The 16,926-nt window shown below is 42.4% G+C and overlaps 1 protein-coding gene across 2 annotated transcripts in view; it reads left to right on the top strand.

Moving 5' to 3' along the window:
- Positions 1 to 16,926, top strand: part of BEND5 (BEN domain containing 5) — a 1,596,389-nt gene that overhangs the window by 395,787 nt on the left and 1,183,676 nt on the right. The window lies entirely within an intron of this gene.

Below are 16,926 nucleotides of genomic sequence, written 5' to 3'. Positions count from 1 at the left end.
GCTCCACTGAGCTGTGGCTCTTCTTTGGGGAAAAAAATCAATTCCCTGGGCTTATGCTAATTCTTTAAACTGGAAAGATCAGCGATTGAATGTTGGACCTTCTGTATACAAAACATACTCTGTGTCTACCACAGAGCTACAGCACCTTCCAAGCAGCTATGCTTTCATTCCAGTCTACCATTCTGCATATGGAAATGCTATTCCAAAATCCATTGCTTGGGATGGAAATAATTCCCCACAGTAATCACTGGAAGACTTTAATGTTCTGTGCATTGCAGCTTTCCTATATAACTCCATACATTTCACTACTAGACTGTCTTACCCTTAACATTCTACTTCCATGTATATGAAATTATCATTTGCTTTTTAGAAGGGTCACTGTCAAGCAGTTGCAAGCGCACTTGGAAGAAGCGGATTATCTGGATCCATTTCAATCGGGCTTCAGGCCTGGACATGGGACTGAAACAGCCTTGGTCGCCTTGGTAGATGGTATGAGAAGGGCGTGGGATAGGGGCGAATGCACCTTCCTTGTCCTCCTTGATCTCTCAGCGGCTTTCGATACCGTTGACCACGTTATCCTCCTGGACCGCCTGAAGAGGTTAGGCATGGGGGGCACTGTATTGCAGTGGTTCCATTCCTTCCTCTCTGGTAGGTACCAAAGAGTGACATTGGAGGATGAGGTCTCGTATCCTTGGCCTCTCACTTGTGGGGTGCCACAGGGTTCCATCCTCTCCCCGATGCTGTTCAACATCTATATAAAGCCGCTGGGGGCAATCATCAGGAGATTTGGGCTGCAATGTCATCAGTATGCGGATGACACGCAGCTCTATCTCTCATTTAAATCTTCACCGAGGTTGGCTGTAGAAACCCTGTCCAAGTGTCTGGAGTTGGTGAGTGGCTGGATGGGAAGGAATAAGCTGAAACTGAACCCTGACAAAACCGAGGTACTGTTCATGGGAGACAAGGGAAGGTTAGGGGATTTGGACCTGGTGCTCAACGGGGTACAATTGACCCTGAAAGACCAGGTCCGCAGCCTGGGGGTCATTCTTGACTCCCAGCTGTCCATGGAGGCTCAAGTCTCGGCTGTGAGCCGGGCGGCACTGTATCAACTCAATCTGATACGGAGGCTGCGCCCCTACCTTCCCAACCATCTGCTCCCACCGGTGGTACATGCCCTGGTCACCTCTCGCCTAGACTACTGTAATGCGCTCTACGTGGGGTTACCCTTGAAAACGGTCCAGAAGCTGCAACTGGTACAGAATGCGGTGGCTCGTCTGATTAAAGGCAGCCGCTGGCAAGATCACATCACTCCAGTGCTGAAGGAGTTGCACTGGCTACCGGTTGTTTACCGGGCCCAATTCAAGGTGTTGGTTTTGACCTTTAAAACCCTACACGGTTTTAGCCCAGTCTATCTGAATGAGCACCCCCAGCATCGTCAGGGATGCCACTCAACAAGATCAACCTCAGAAGACCTTCTCTCGATCCCACCGGTTACAACAGCTAGACTGATGAGGACTACAGAGAGGGCTTTTTCAATAGTGGCCCCCACCCTGTGGAACTCTCTCCCAAATGACCTCCGCCATGCCCCTTCTATGATGAGCTTCTGCCGGGCTTTGAAGACCTGGCTCTTCAGGCAGGCTTTTGGGGTGGGTTAGGTTTTTACTGTTATGGTTTTAAATTTTAATGTTTTAATGTATTGTTTTTTATCTTGTACGTCGCCCAGAGTGGCTGGACAACCAGCCAGATGGGCGACTAATAAATTTAATAAATAAAATAAATAATAAATAAGTAGCTAACAGTGATAGCTATTAACGTATATATAGGGTATAACATCAGCATATAAGAGGGCAAGATTAACAGCTGGTGCCAGCCTGACACGGGCCCCAGCACCCACATGTAGCCAGGCACACATAGCCAGGCACGCACTCCAGGCATGTGACTTCTGCCTGTTCCACCTACCTCTCTCATGTCTGCTGCTGTGCTCACAAGGCTGCCATCAACCAAGATGGCAGTGGAGGCTTCTCTAAGGGGCTGATACCCCCACTGCCATCTTGATTAATGGCACGCATGTGCTGTATGCTATGCACATGCGCATGCCTCCATCAACCAAGATGGCAGTAGGTGTATCAGCCCCTTAAAGAAGCCTCCACCACCATCTTGGTTGATGGTAGTCCTCCGCGCACAACATGCGCAGCAGCAGCAACAAAGGTAGGTGGAGCGAGTGAACAGACAGGCAGCCTGCAAGCTCCCTCCCTGCCATCCATGGCAGGAACCATGCTGTGGATCGTAGAAGGGGAGCGCTACTCCTCCCCTAATGAGAGCCCTTGGGGGCCGTGGGCCCTCGACCAGGGCCCAACCTGGCCGCGCTTTGGTGCCAGCCCTGGCAAGATTTGCCTAGACAGATTTGTTTGGCATGTAATATGTAGTTTTAGAGGTCTACACCAACCCTGTGCATTCTAAAAAAATCTGACCTGTTTCTGAGTGTCCCTGTGCTCTCTTCACTTGAATCTGAGTTTTGAATTGCAAGATACTTTGTGTAAACTGAAGCTCTGTGTCCCCCATTCACCATAACCGGGAATCTAAAAATGGTCATAACTGTTCCTGTTTGGCCCAACGTGGATGAAATTTACAGGCATAGGAGCCCCTCCAGAGTGGATTAAGTTTATCAAATTGCAGATAAATAGGTCCATGGGTTTTTTGTGGGGGAGTAAAGGGGATTCATATTTCTCTATGATCCATATAAGAACATGTTACAGCAATAGTTTTACTAGGTCAATTAAAATCTTAACTTTTATAATGGGGGAATGGGGGTTTGTCTCTTGTTCTTTCTTCCTTTAATATAATAAAGAGGTGGCTGAGTGTTGTGCATTCTTGCTTATACATTTTTTAACACTTTGGAGCTTCATACCAGCCTTTCTGGTGCTTGTTTACATCCTCTGATGGGCCTCAGAGGCCTCCATTTAGCCTTATGTGAAGCTGCCTGCAGAATTCTGAAGAGTTCTGGGCAGAGCTTGGAAGTAACTAGTTACAAGTAATGAATTACTTGTAATTCATTACTTTTTTGAGTAACGAGTGGGTAATTCCTTTACATTTTGATTGTAATAGAACTAGGAGTAATTTTACTACTTTTGCGGAGTAATTGTAACGTTTCCAGAATTACTTTTGGGCATTACTTGGGGGGGAGCAGGCGAAGTCTTCTGCTCCTCTGATTTGTGGATGAAAATCATGTGCCTCAAACTGGGTTTCTGTGCAGTGTCGCTCTTCCCTCATGCTCTGTGGATGGGTAGGAGTCAACGAGGGAGGACGCGGAGAGTGAGATGGGGTGGAGTGGAGAAAACAATTATTTTAAAAAACAGATAGTGGTGGTGAAGAATGGAGGGGAGGGGGAAATGATCCGGAGGTCAAGAATATGGATAAAGGAAGAGAAGGAGGCAGCAGCAGAATGGAGATAAAGAACTGTGGAGGTGAAAGATGACAATGTGTGTGTGTGTGTGTGTGTGTGTGTGTGTGTGAGTGAGAGAGAGAGAGAGAGAGAGAGAGAGAGAGAGAGAGAGAGAGAGAGAGAGAGAGAGAGAGAATACTGTGTTTGCACTTGGCACACAAAGTGGCCTCCACCAGCCTCTCTGGCTACTGTGCTGCATTTGCAGTGTTTTAACTTTTTTGCATCACAGGGGAAAATGTTTGCTTGAGTGACCGTCCCTTAGTTGGTGGCAGGACAGGGTCTGGGAGGTGGTTAAGTGAGAGAGATTATGCTAGCTGGCTGAGTGGGGGGGGGGGTTGCACTTGGTTTGACGTGCAAAGATCTGAGTAGTGTCCTCAGCCCCTCCCCACCACCCTTACCAGCGGAGAGACCACCATTGCTATCTTATGAATAAAAATAATTATTCTACTACCTCTGTATGTGTTTGTTTATTTTTAATGTTGTTTTAGGCTACTTAGATGTGCAGCAGCCAAGGCCAGCACCTTGTAGGCTTTTTTCTTTAAAGTAACTGAAATGTAATTGTAGCAATTACTTTGGAGGAAAAGTAAAGTAATCAGTTACTTTCAGAGCAGTTGTAATTGTAATGGTAATTACTACTATTTTGGGCCATGTAACTATAACTGTAATTTATTACTTTTTAAAAGTAATCTTCCAAGCTCTGGTTCTGGGTTTTGTTTTGTTGTTGTTATAGCAGAACAGGAATTGTTTTTAAAAAATAAAATAAAATTTAAGTTAAAACTTAAAATCCTCTGCTGTTTAACTACAAAGTAAATAAATAAATTTAGAGCTCTTTGGTGCTCTGTGGGCAACATTTTGGACAGCCTCACCTCTTGCAGAACCCATGGACCTATGGCAACATAGGTATGTATGAAAACATAGATCTACAAGTACAGATACTTTCAGAAACAATAGAGCAACATGAGGATTTGTGGGGGCTCTGATCCCATTCAAGGGATTGGCATTATGCTTCAGTGCAATGAAGGAGGAAAAAACCCCAAATCACCCTGCTTTACCTCATATAGTCCACACACTGAGCTGCTTTACATCTCTATGTAGTTTGTTCTGAAACATTAGGGTAATCCTTCTATTTTTTCCTGGCAAATATTGATGTTGTCTTTTACTCTGTACTGTGTTACAAATACTATACAACTTAATTGGACATTGGCAGAAAGATGGCTCAAAGCATTATATATTGCCAGAAATCAGTAGAAATGTACAGCTTAAGAACAGTGAGAAATAAAAAGGCATGTTTTATGTGAAAATTATATACAAATAAATAAACTATGTGAACATTAGTATAAAAGCAGGGAGCAATATCATTGCTAATAAATCCTGAACATTCTGTCTCTTACAGATGTCGATACAAAGTTATGTGCTACAATAATTGTAGTGTAGGCTCTCTGGTAATTATTGTTGTTCATTTGGCACGTTTGGAAAAAGAAAAAGGAAAGAGTCTTGCAGTCAGCAGCTGCAAATCTCTAAGGAACAAGCAAAAAGATAGCAGAAGGGTGATAGTCATCCATCATCCCTGACAATTTCACAGCCTAGAATAACTTGACAGAGACCCAGAACAAAATGTTATTGAGAATTGAATGCTGCTAAGCTGAGTGAATTGACTTTGTGATGACAAAGTGGGACCTGCTTAAAGTGGCTGATCACATTTTTGTTTTTTGTTTTATTTCCTATGCACTATACCTGTTCCACTGTATTGGACTTGCTGGAATGTCTGTCTTGTCCTAGGTCATACTGGTATGCCACATCAAGCCAAGAAATTACCTTAAAAAAAAAAAAAAACTTTAGAGCTGCCAATTGCTTAAAGAATGCTTAGTTAATTAATCATCTCCTTTTCACCAATTAATCATGCAATTAAATTTAAGTAAATATGTATATTAATGCTATGCTTCCTTTCATTGTTAGAAAGAAAACCCTATACAGTAGGGGCCCACTTTACGGTGCTTCACTTTACAGCGATTTGCTAATACAGCAGTCTCAATTAGATGCAATTAGACTAAAGCCTCACTCATACGGCGCTTGTTCCGCTTTTACAGCGGTTTTCGGGCATCATGCACCATTCTATTCAATGGGTTCTGCTTTACAGCGGGGCTCCGGAACGTAACCCACCGTATGAGTGGGGCCCTACTGTACTGATTTTCTTTTCATTCCTTAATATAACAGGAAACTGAAATAGATTCAAAAACACACAAATGTGCTCAATTCACAGTTTCACTTGTTAAAATTAGCCCCGCAGCTCAATCAACTAAAACTTTAGTTAATTGATTTATGATTAAAACTAAACTATAATGTGTTAGCCATTATTATGACAAAATGGCCTTAATCTAACACAGATGTTAGGAATGCTTAAGCCTGGCTGTTATTTTTTTCCAAAAAACCCCAAAAACAAAACAGACTTTAGCCCAGGGGTGGGGAACCTCTAAACTTTAGCCCAACTATGAATATGCATTTTAGGCTGCAATCCAATACATATGTACTCAGAAATAAGCACCACTGGATTCAATGAGACTTACTCCCAGGGAAGTGTGTATTGGATAGCAGCCTTAGCCTCTTCCCTAGTAAAAAGAAAATAGGGAATCTCAGGAAGATTGTGGTGATTTAAGTGCTATAAGGATTGCAAAATACCCTGTACCTGTGACAGCCACCGCCCAACCATCCTGCATCCCTGTCTGCCTGGAGAAGGGAGACTGATGGGGAAATGTGGAGAACTGTAATCTACATTGGACAAATGAGAGACTGAGAGGAACTGAAATTGACATATTCACCTGTCTCAATTTATTGCAGAGTTGGCCAATTTTCATTTGTTTAACATTCTGGTTTTTTAAACAAAGAAAACCCCACCACAAAAATAAATGACATAACAAACTATAGTGTACTACAGAGTCCATACATTTTAAACCATTCAACAAAAAGTGAGCACTACAGGTAAAAAAGATGTTCTAAAAATTAAGTAGAATGTCCCAAAATAGTTATAACCACAGATATTTGGCGGTTTCCCTCCATGTTGTTCAGCGACTTAATTTGTAAGTGGATGCCACGTAGATATAAAGGTGTCTTTGGGTTGTGACCCTATATAATTTTTTTTTGTAAGTAAGCTTTTCAGTGAGTGCTAATTCCCATATTTTTAACCACCCTTTCTGTACTGTAAAGGAAGAAGTATATCACCAATGTTTTGCCATCTCCAGATGTGCTCCTGCCAACATAAATGCTATTAATACTTTGTTAGCCAACTTTCATTTTCTTGAGGATCACTCTACACCAGGGGCTAGAACAATCCCAGTCCCTCACAGGTAGTCAGGTTTTATTGGCTTGCTTAGTAGTAAGGGCTTTATAGGTATCTGCTCAATAATATGAAGTCACTCAAGAAATAGTGACTGCAAACCAAGGAGTTTCACAAAAGATACTCTCAAAAGGCATAATTGGGCAGTGTCCTTTGCCCTTTCAGAATATGCATGAGATAGAAAAACAATGGGTGGTATCCAGTGTTAGTCATACCCAGAGTAGGCCCATTGAAATGAATGTATTTTATTTATTTAGAAGCATTTATAAATTGCTTAATATTTCAAAAATCTCTAAGTGGTACTTAGTCTATTTATTTTAATGGGTCAACTCTGAGAATGATTTAGTTGGATATACCCAATAACACGAAAAAAATACATCAAGATTCATTGCTTCTTTTTTGTAGACAAAACCCTACATCTCGATTGAAATTTGGTGGTGTTATTTGGAACCAGATAAAGTTGTTTTAGGAGTTAGTCCCAATGTAAGTGTAACCAGCTGGCCATCTCTGGTTTGTTTAATACCAATCAGATGTTAAGATGTTGTACAGGACATAGAAATGTCTGTGCTCTAGCTACAGGGTTCACCATCTAATGCACAGTACAAAGGTACCAGGAAGGAACTGAGCAGTGAACATGTAGAAGGGAGTTGCAGAGTAAGCAGTAGGAGAAAAAGGTTGCATTTGCTTAAAATGATTATAGAAATGCCCAAAGCCATAGAAAGTTAATTGTGCCTAAATCACATTGCCACCAATAGGGCAAGTTAAGTTATGAGTAACTTTACTCCCATTAATTTCAATTGGATGTATGCACACCTAATTTATTTAGAACAGGGTCAAAATATATACAGAGCATGTACAACAGTGGTTAAATCTAAAAGGAAAAACAACAGCAGTGCAAGCTGATATTTTTCCTTGTATACAAAAGTTGTTCGGTATATAAATATTTGAAATATAGCAAAAATCATTATAAAAGATGCTCAGGCCTCAATGCCTTACTGACTGGAATATTCCCTTCCCATCTGTTCCTTCTCTGATGCAATTTGCCCCTCCCAGAGAAGTAACAGTCAGGGCAGCATAACATGTATGGGCACCTGCTGGGAGGAAGGGTGGGATATAAATCAAATAATAAATAAATAAATAAAACATGTAGTTTGCCCCTAACTTATTCAGCATTGTTAGGGTACTTCATTACAATCTACACCTGTGAAATCACTAGAAACCCAAATTACTGGAAAAATCTGAACATTTGTATTTTCCCTTAGAATTGGGAAGTTGCAGTGTATACACAAAAAGAACAATTCCAAGTTATTTATTGAAATTTGGCACAAAAGATTTGTATTTCTACGTCTGAGAACAGGACAATTTTACACTTGTCAAAACTTTGGATATGAAATTTACCTCATAATAGAGGTTAGCATTCTGACACACAACAAGCTAAGCTGCATATGGAATGGAACAGTGGATTGTCTGATTTTTATTGAATTGGATGCAGGAGAGGAAACACTTCCAGCAGTAGTCAAAAGTATAGATCTATGCTTGCAGAATGGAAACTTCAGTTAGTAAATTGGTCTGAGTCAGCAAGGCTCTTACACACTTACACATAGTTGTACATCAGCAAACTGGGTATAACCTAGACCTGTGAAATTTTATCTCAATTAACTAAACTTGCATCTATTAAACATGCTCTTACAAATGACTCTAAAGTGGATTGAACAGCAAAATGCTGACCTTATGTGTACTAGTGATGATTGTATAATGGACATGTTTGTACAATTGGTCTTTCATGAGCTCACTAGAATTCAGGCCACTGTAAAATGTGAGGTCTGAAAAGGGAATTAAACACTTTCCCTTTAACTGGGCATGAATCACTCCTAAGGGCCCTGAAAATAAGTTGTGCCAATAATATGCAAATCTGCTCTGAAAGAAGTAGCAGTAAAAGGGGAAAAACACTTTGGAATATAAATATTTTTGAGATGCGGCTTTATCCTCCCATCTCTTCACGTTTTTGTTCAGAACTGACCTTCATGGATGAATAAAGAACAACTCTTGCATTAACTTATTTCATTTACTGCATGATAAGTCAGAGCTTGGAAGATTACTTTAAAAAAAGAATAAATGTTACATGGCCCCAAAAAGGAATAAATTACCATTACAATTATTCTGAAAGGAATTGATTACTTTCCCATTACTCAAAAGTAATCATTGCAATTATACTTATGTGTGTGCTTTGTGCCTTCAAGTAGATTACAAGTTATGGCGACCCTATAAATCAGCAACTTCCAATAGCATATGTTATAAACAACCCTCTTCAGATCTTGTAAGTTCAGGTCTGTGGCTTCCTTTATGGAATCAATAAATCTCATGTTTGGTCTTCCTCCTTTTCTACTCCCTTCTGTTTTTCCCAGCATTATGGTCTTTTCTAGTGAATCATGTCTTCTCATTATGCGTCCAAAGTATGATAACCTCAGTTTTATCATTTTAGTTTCTAGTGATAGTTCTGGTTTAACTTGTTCTAACACCCAATTATTTGACATTTTCATGGTCCGTGGTACCTGCAGAGCTCTCCTCCAACACCACATTTCAAATGGGTTGATTTTTCTCTTATCAGCTTTTTTCACTGTCCAAATTTCACATCCATACATAGAGATCACGAACACCATCTTCTGAATGATCCTGACTTTGTTGTTTAGTGATACATCTTTGCATTTGAGGACCCTCTCTAGTTCTCTCATAGCTACTCTCCCCAGTCCTAGCCGCCTTCTGATTTCTTAAGTATTGTCTCCATTTTGGTTAATGACTGTTCCAAGATATTGATAGTCCTTGACAAGTTCAATGTTCTCATTGTCAACTTTAAAGTTATATAAATGTTGTCATTACTTTAGTCTTTTTGATGTTCAGCTGTAGTCCTGCTTTTGTGCTTTCCTCTTTAACTTCATCAGCATTTGTTTCAAATCATTACTGGTTTCTGCTAGTAGTATGGTATCGACCGCATATCTTAAATTGTTGATATTTCTCCATCCAATTTTCACACCTTGTTCATCTTGGTCCAATCCTGCTTTCTGTATATGTTCTGCATATAGATTAAACAAATAGGGTGATAAAATACACCCCTGTCTCACTCCCTTTCTGATGGAGAACCAATCAGTTTCTCCATATGTTGTCCTTGAAGTAGCCTCTTGTCCAGAGTATAGGTTGTGCATCAGAACAATCAGTTGCTGTGGCACCCCCATTACACTTAAGTTACTTGAAAAACAACAACAGCTAGAGTGCCTACAAGGTGCTGGCCTTGGCTGCTACACACTAAGTCCCAGGATATGGTACAAAGGCACATGAGGCCAGCACCCTGCTGAAGCTAAGCAGAGTCAGGTCTGGTCAATGCCTGGATGGGAGACCACATGGGAACCATATGTAAGCTACCTTGGGTTTCTATCATGAAAAGAAAGGTGGGGTATAAATGTAATAAATAAATAAACAAATAAAAACATTAAAAATAAGCACACACAGAGGCAGTAAAATAATTCTTTTTATCCATAAGATAGCAGTGGTGGTCTCTCCACTGGTAAGGGAGGTGGGGAGGGAGACAGAGGCCACTACTCAGATCTTTGGATATCAAACCAAGTGCAACACACACACTCTCTCTCTCAGCCAGCAAACATCTCTCTCACTTAACCACCTCCTGGACCCTGCCCTGCCACCAACTAAGGGACACCCATGCAAGCAAATATTTTCCCCTGAGATCCAAAAAAGTTAAAACACTGGAAATTCAGCAAAGTAGCCAGGGAGGACAGCAGAAGCCATTCTGCTTGCCAAGTGCAAACAGTATTCACACACATACATACACACATGTTGTCATCTTTCAGACCATGGTATTCCCGATCTCTGTGTATGGATGTGAAAGTTGAACAGTGCAAAAAGTGGATAAGAAAACCAAGTCATTTGAAATGTGGTGTTGGAGGAGAGCTTTGCACATACCATGGACTGCAAAAAAGACAAATAATTGGGTGTTAGAACAAATTTAACCAGAACTCTCACTAGAAGCTAAAATGATAAAACTGAGGTTATCATACTTTGGACACATAATGGGAAGACATGATTCACTAGAAAAGACCATAAAGCTGGGAAAAACAGAAAGGAGTAGAAAAAGAGGAAGGACAAACAAGAGATTTATTTATTTATTTATTTATTGAATTTCTTAGTCGCCCATCTGGCTGGCTATCCAGCCACTCTGGGCAACGTACAAAATAGGCATACAAATATAATAGACATTAAAAATCTGAAAACAATGACGGTAAAATCTAGCCCACCCCAAAAACTTGCCTGAAGAGCCAGGTCTTCACGGCCCGGCAGAAACTCATTATAGAGGGGGCATGGCGGAGATCATTTGGGAGGGAGTTCCACAGGGTGGGGGCCACAATTGAAAAAGCCCTCTCGCTAGTCCTCACCAGTCTGGCTGTTTTGACTGATGGGATAGAGAGACGGTCTTTTGAGGCTGATCTTGTTGGGCGGCATAGCTGATGATGCTGGAGGCGCTCATTCAGATAGACTGGGCCGAGACCTTATAGGGATTTAAAGGTCAAAACCAACACCGTGAATTGGGCCCGGCAAGCAACTGGTAACCAGTGCAACTCTTTTAGCACTGGAGGTATATGATCTCACTGGCGGCTGCCTTTAATCAGGTGCACCGCCACATTCTGTACCAGTTGCAGCTTCCGGACCATTTTCAAGGGTAGCCCCATGTAGAGCCCACTGCAGTAGTCTAGGTGAGAGGAGACCAGGGCATGTACCACCATTGGGAGCAGATGATTGGGAAAGTAGGGGCGCAGCTTCTGTATCAGATGGAGTTGATACAGTGCTGCCCGGCTCACAGCCGAGACCTGAGCTTCCACAGACAGTTGGGAGTCAAGAATGATCCTGAGGCTGCGGACCTGGTCTTTCAGGGGCAATTGTACCCCGTTGAGCACCAGGTCCAAATCCCCTAACCTTCCCTTGTCTCCCATGAACAGTACCTCGGTTTTGTCAGGGTTCAGTTTCAGCTTATTCCTTCCCATCCAGCCACTCACCAACTCCAGGCACTTGGACAGGGTTTCTACAGCCAACCTCGGTGAAGATTTAAATGAGAGATAGAGCTGTGTGTCATCCGCATATTGGTGACAATGCAGCCCAAATCTCCTAATGATAGCCCCCAGCGGCTTTATGTAGATGTTAAATAGCATTGGGGAGAGGATGGAGCCCTGCGGCACCCCACAGGTGAGAGGGCAAGGATCCGAAACCTCATCCCCCAATGCTACTCTTTGGTGCCTATCAGAGAGGAAGGAACGGAACCACTGCAGTACAGTGCCCTCTATGCCTAATTTCTCCAGGCGGTCCAAAAGGATACAATGGTCAACAGTATCAAAAGCCGCTGAGAGATCCAGGAGAACGAGGAAGGTGCATTTACCCCTATCCAACACTCTCCTCATATCTTCAACCAAGGCAACCAACACTGTTTCACTCCCATGTCCAGCCCTGAAGCCCGACTGAAATGGATCCAGATAATCTGCTTCCTCCAAGTGTGCTTGCAACTGCTTCGCAAGATGGATTGATTCCATAAAGGAAGCCACAGACCTGAACTTACAAGATCTGAACAGGGTGGTTCACAACAGATGCTCTTGGAGGATGCTGATTCATAGGGTCGCCGTAAGTCATAATTGACTTGAAGGCACATAACAACAAACTCTATTCTAAGTACACAGTATTCTTATGACCAACTAACTGAATGGTTGGGGACATTATGCCAAGCACTGCTGTTTCTGAAATAACAGATTTCCATGCATTTATTGCTCAGAAACCTGAAATACTTTTTAAAAAAACTATTGACTATTATGAATATATGGAAAATATAAAATATAATCAGGATGAATTAGAAACTGGTCTTAAATCCAAAGGACCACAGGCAGAGTTCTGCTCATTCAGTGGGCATTTCCTCCCTTTTTCAGCCTCTCATGTCCCCAAAAGCGGGTTGTGGGACTGTTTATAACTGTGTATGATACATTGCAGGAGATTGCAGGTGGTCGTGAACATTGCCAGAAAGTGGCCACACACACGCACACACCCTGCATAAATGGAACTGCCTTCCATTTGACCAAGATGCTCTTTAGATCCAAGCTAAAGAAAGCATTGTGTTTAATATTGTTTATTAATAGGTCTTTATATATTACATCTAACATATAAAGACTAAACTTTGTGTACTGTATCAGAAATGCCCTGGCTTAGCCCCTCTCCCCCTACACACTATTTCTCAGCCTTTAGCAACAGGGGATACATTTTACTCATGTGCTGTACAGCCAAGCAGTGCCTCTGCTTCTTGCTGATCAGGCACTAAGCAAACCACAACCCCCGCTGTGTATCCTTAAAAGACCACCACTATGGGCTGCTCCCTTAACCTGTTACTGTAACTCTCTGAAGTAAACTCTGCTGCCACCATTTGTTACTGTTTCAACCCTTGTTTATATTTTTCTAACACTCATACTCTTCGCAATAGCTGGCCAAGAATCAGACATGTTTTAAAACCAAACAGATTTATTTAACATAAGATATGAACAAACAACAATACGTTTAACTCAGTTCTCAACCGTGTGGTTACAGATTGTTGTTCCTCATTTCTTGTAAGTAAACTCATTAAGTTTCTCAAATACTATATGTAAAATCCTGCCTCTCTACCCATTCTAATCTTTCCAATCTGCTCTCTCCCTGTCTCTCCCTGTAGGGCTTTGTACACCAAAACTAGAACCTTGAACTTAGCCCAGCAGCTAACAGGTAGCCAGTGTAGTTATTTCAGCAGCAGCATGACATGTTGGCAATACCCTGCCCCAGTGAGTAGACTCACCACCGCATTTTCCACCAGCTTCAGCTTCCAGACCAACCTCAAGGGTAGCCCCACATAGAGCATATTACAGTAATCCATCCTGGAGGTTACCAGCACATGGACAACAATGGTCAGGCTATCCCGGTCCAGAAACAGATGAAGCTGGTAAAAGGCACTCCTAGCCACTGAGGTCACCTGGGCCTCTACATACAAAGTTGAATGGAGGAGCTCCTCAAGACTACAGACCTGCTCTTTTAGAGGGAGTACGACCCCATCCAAAGCAGGCAACTGACCAATTTTCCAAACTCTAGGCTTGATTACTGTAGTGCGCTCTATGTTGGGCTGCCCTTGAGGTTGGTCCGGAAGCTGCAGCTGGTGCAAAACACAGTGGCAAGACTGCTCACTGGGGCAGGGTATCGCCAATATGTCACTCCACTGCTGAAAGAACTGCACTGGCTGCCCATTTGCTACCCGGCCAAGTTCCAGGTTCTAGTTTTGGTGTACAAAGCCCTATACAGTGGGGCCCCACCTTACGGCACTTCGCTAATGCGGTGGTCTCAGTTAGACCCAATTAGACTAAAGCCCCACTCATACGGCGCTTGTTCTGCTTTTAGGGTGGTTTTCAGGTGTTGCGTGCCATTCTATTTAATGAGTTCCACTTTTCAATGGTTTTCGCTTTTCGGCAGGGGTCTGGAACGTAACCTGCCGTATGAGTGGGGCCCTACTGTACAGCTTGGGACCAGGATACCTGAAAGACCATCTTTCACTGTGCTCTTAAGGGGAGGGCCTCCTGCAGATACCAACTTTTCAGGAGATCCTTTCTGCACAACATAGGAAACGGACCTTTAGTGTGGCGGCACCTTCCCTGTGGAATTCTCTACCCCCAAATATTAGACAGATGCCATCTCTGTTATCTTTTCGGCGCCTATTGAAGACCTTCATCTTTCAACAAGCCTTTTAAGTTGAGACCATATCCCAGTTTGTGTCTGTGTTGGAACTGCTTTTTAATATGTTTTTTAAACCTTTTTTAAAAAAAAATATGTTTTTAACCTTTTTTAAAAAAAGATGTCTTGAAAGATTTTTAAAAATGTTTTTAAAGATGTTTTGTTTTAATGTATTTTAAAGTCTGTTTTTATGATTTTAAAGTGTTTTTAGTGCTTTTGTTTGCCACCCTGGGGTCCTGCTGGGAGGAAGGTTGGGATATAAAACAAATAATAAATAAATAAACTCGGGAACCACCAACCCACAGTATCTCCATCTTGCTACAATTTAGGCTCAATTTATTGGCTCTCATCCAGCCCACCACCAAGTCCAGGTAGCGGTCCAGGGCTTGTACAGCCTCTTCCAATTCATATGTTACAGAAAAGTATAGCTGGGTATCATCAGCATACTGCTGCCACATCACCACAAATCTTCTGATAACTGCTCTCAAGGGCTTCATACAGATGTTAAACTGCATGGGAGACAAGATGGTACCTTGCGGCACACCACTGCACAATTGCCAGGGGGTCAAAAGACAATCACCCAATGCTATTTTCTGAAAACGACCCTGGAGATAGGATCGGAACCACTGTAAACCAGTGGCTCCAATACCCATCTCACCAAGTCAGCCCAGAAGGATACCATGGTCAATGGTATCAAAAGCCGCTGAGAAATCAAGTAAAAATAACAGGGTCGCACTCCCCCTGTCCTTCTCCCGATAAAGTGCATCCATCAGGACGACCAAGGCTGATTCAGTCCCAAAACCAGGCCTGAAGCCAGACTGGGATGGGTCAAGATAATCTGTTTCATCCAAGATTGCTTGCAATTGCTGTGCCACAACCTCTCAATCACTTTCCCTAAGAATGGGGTATTTGCGACCGGTTGGTAGTTGTCGCAAACCAATAGATCCAGGGTGGGCTTTTTCAGGAGCGGTCAGATCACCACCTCTTTGACGGTGGCTGGAACCACTCCCTCCCACAACAATGCTTTGACTACACCCTGGATCCACTCAGTCAAACCCCCTTGGCAAGCTTTAATCAGCCAAGAAGGGCAGGATAAGTTGCTGGCCGCATCATCACAAGCACCTTGTCCACGTCATCAGGCCACATCAACTGAAACAGTTCCCAAGAAGTTGCAGCAGATGTTGCACTGGACACCTCACTGGGGACTACAGTAGATGTGGATGGGGCATCAAGACTGCTATGGAGGCAAGTAACTTTACCCTCAAAGTGCCTTGTGAACCATTCACAGTGGGCCTCTGAGGGGGCTAAAACGCCATTTCAACCCAGGAGTCTTGATGTCAACAGACCCCTGACAATATGGAAAAACTCCACTGGATGGCTACTTGAGGATGTGATGGTGGCACATGTACATTGAAGCATCACAGCCCTTCAAAGCTATTTGTGTTGTATATATAAAAAAGTTGCTGAAACACATGTGCTTGATAAGTGTCCTGATCCAACTCTAGACATATTTTAAAGACATATTTGTGTATTACTAGTTATACTAGAATGTGGTTGGCTATTAAAACCAGAAGTATACTCAGTTGAATGCAAAGTAGTAAGGATAAATAGCATCCACATTGAGATGAGTTTGCCAATGCACACTTGGACCTAAATCAGATCAACATCCCCAGTTCCTGATCCAGCAAGTGAAAAGCATGTTGATTTCCTTAAGGGGATCAGGGAACAGGGGTATAATTTGCTGGGAACTCCCCCTGTGTAATTCCTGTTGAAAGTTGTGATAAACTGTGCAAGAATGTATCTTGTTCTTCTTGAGAGATGTCCAGAGAGATTGTAGAGTGTGAAAAATGCCCTGAGCCAGCAGAAGTGATCCATACATGTGCTGTCGCCCTAATCTGGCTGCATATATGTTTTTCTGGTGAAATAAGTGGCAATAGTGCTGATGAACTGTTGAAGGGGAGGAGCATGGGGGCAGCCTCTTCCCCTCCCCCTCCACAAAATTTATCTGACTTGGGCTACGTACACACAACTGGCAGCTGGATTGGGCTAGAGAAACTGTGTGAAGCATCTACCTATGGTTCCTTATCCAGCTAAGGATGCACACATGTAAACTTCATTCCACACATATGCACATGTCCCTTGCTGGATCACTGTCAGCTTAAATATTCCCACAAAAGATAATCAACAAACATTTCAAATCCATATTACCATTAAATTGTGATATGACAAAGACTTTTGAACACCATTGCAAAAAGGAAAAAAAGTTTTAACAGCATATTACAACTAAAGGATTATGACACATATTGCTTGCAAATGGTAGTTGTCAGATATCTTGAAGAAAATATAAATAGCCAAGATTAAGTGG

The sequence above is a fragment of the Rhineura floridana genome, chromosome 6, assembly GCF_030035675.1.
Source record: "Rhineura floridana isolate rRhiFlo1 chromosome 6, rRhiFlo1.hap2, whole genome shotgun sequence".
NCBI classification, from domain to species: Eukaryota; Metazoa; Chordata; class Lepidosauria; order Squamata; family Rhineuridae; genus Rhineura; species Rhineura floridana.
The sequence above is the reverse complement of the archived record's forward strand: the minus strand, read 5'-3'. Positions and strand labels throughout refer to the sequence as shown.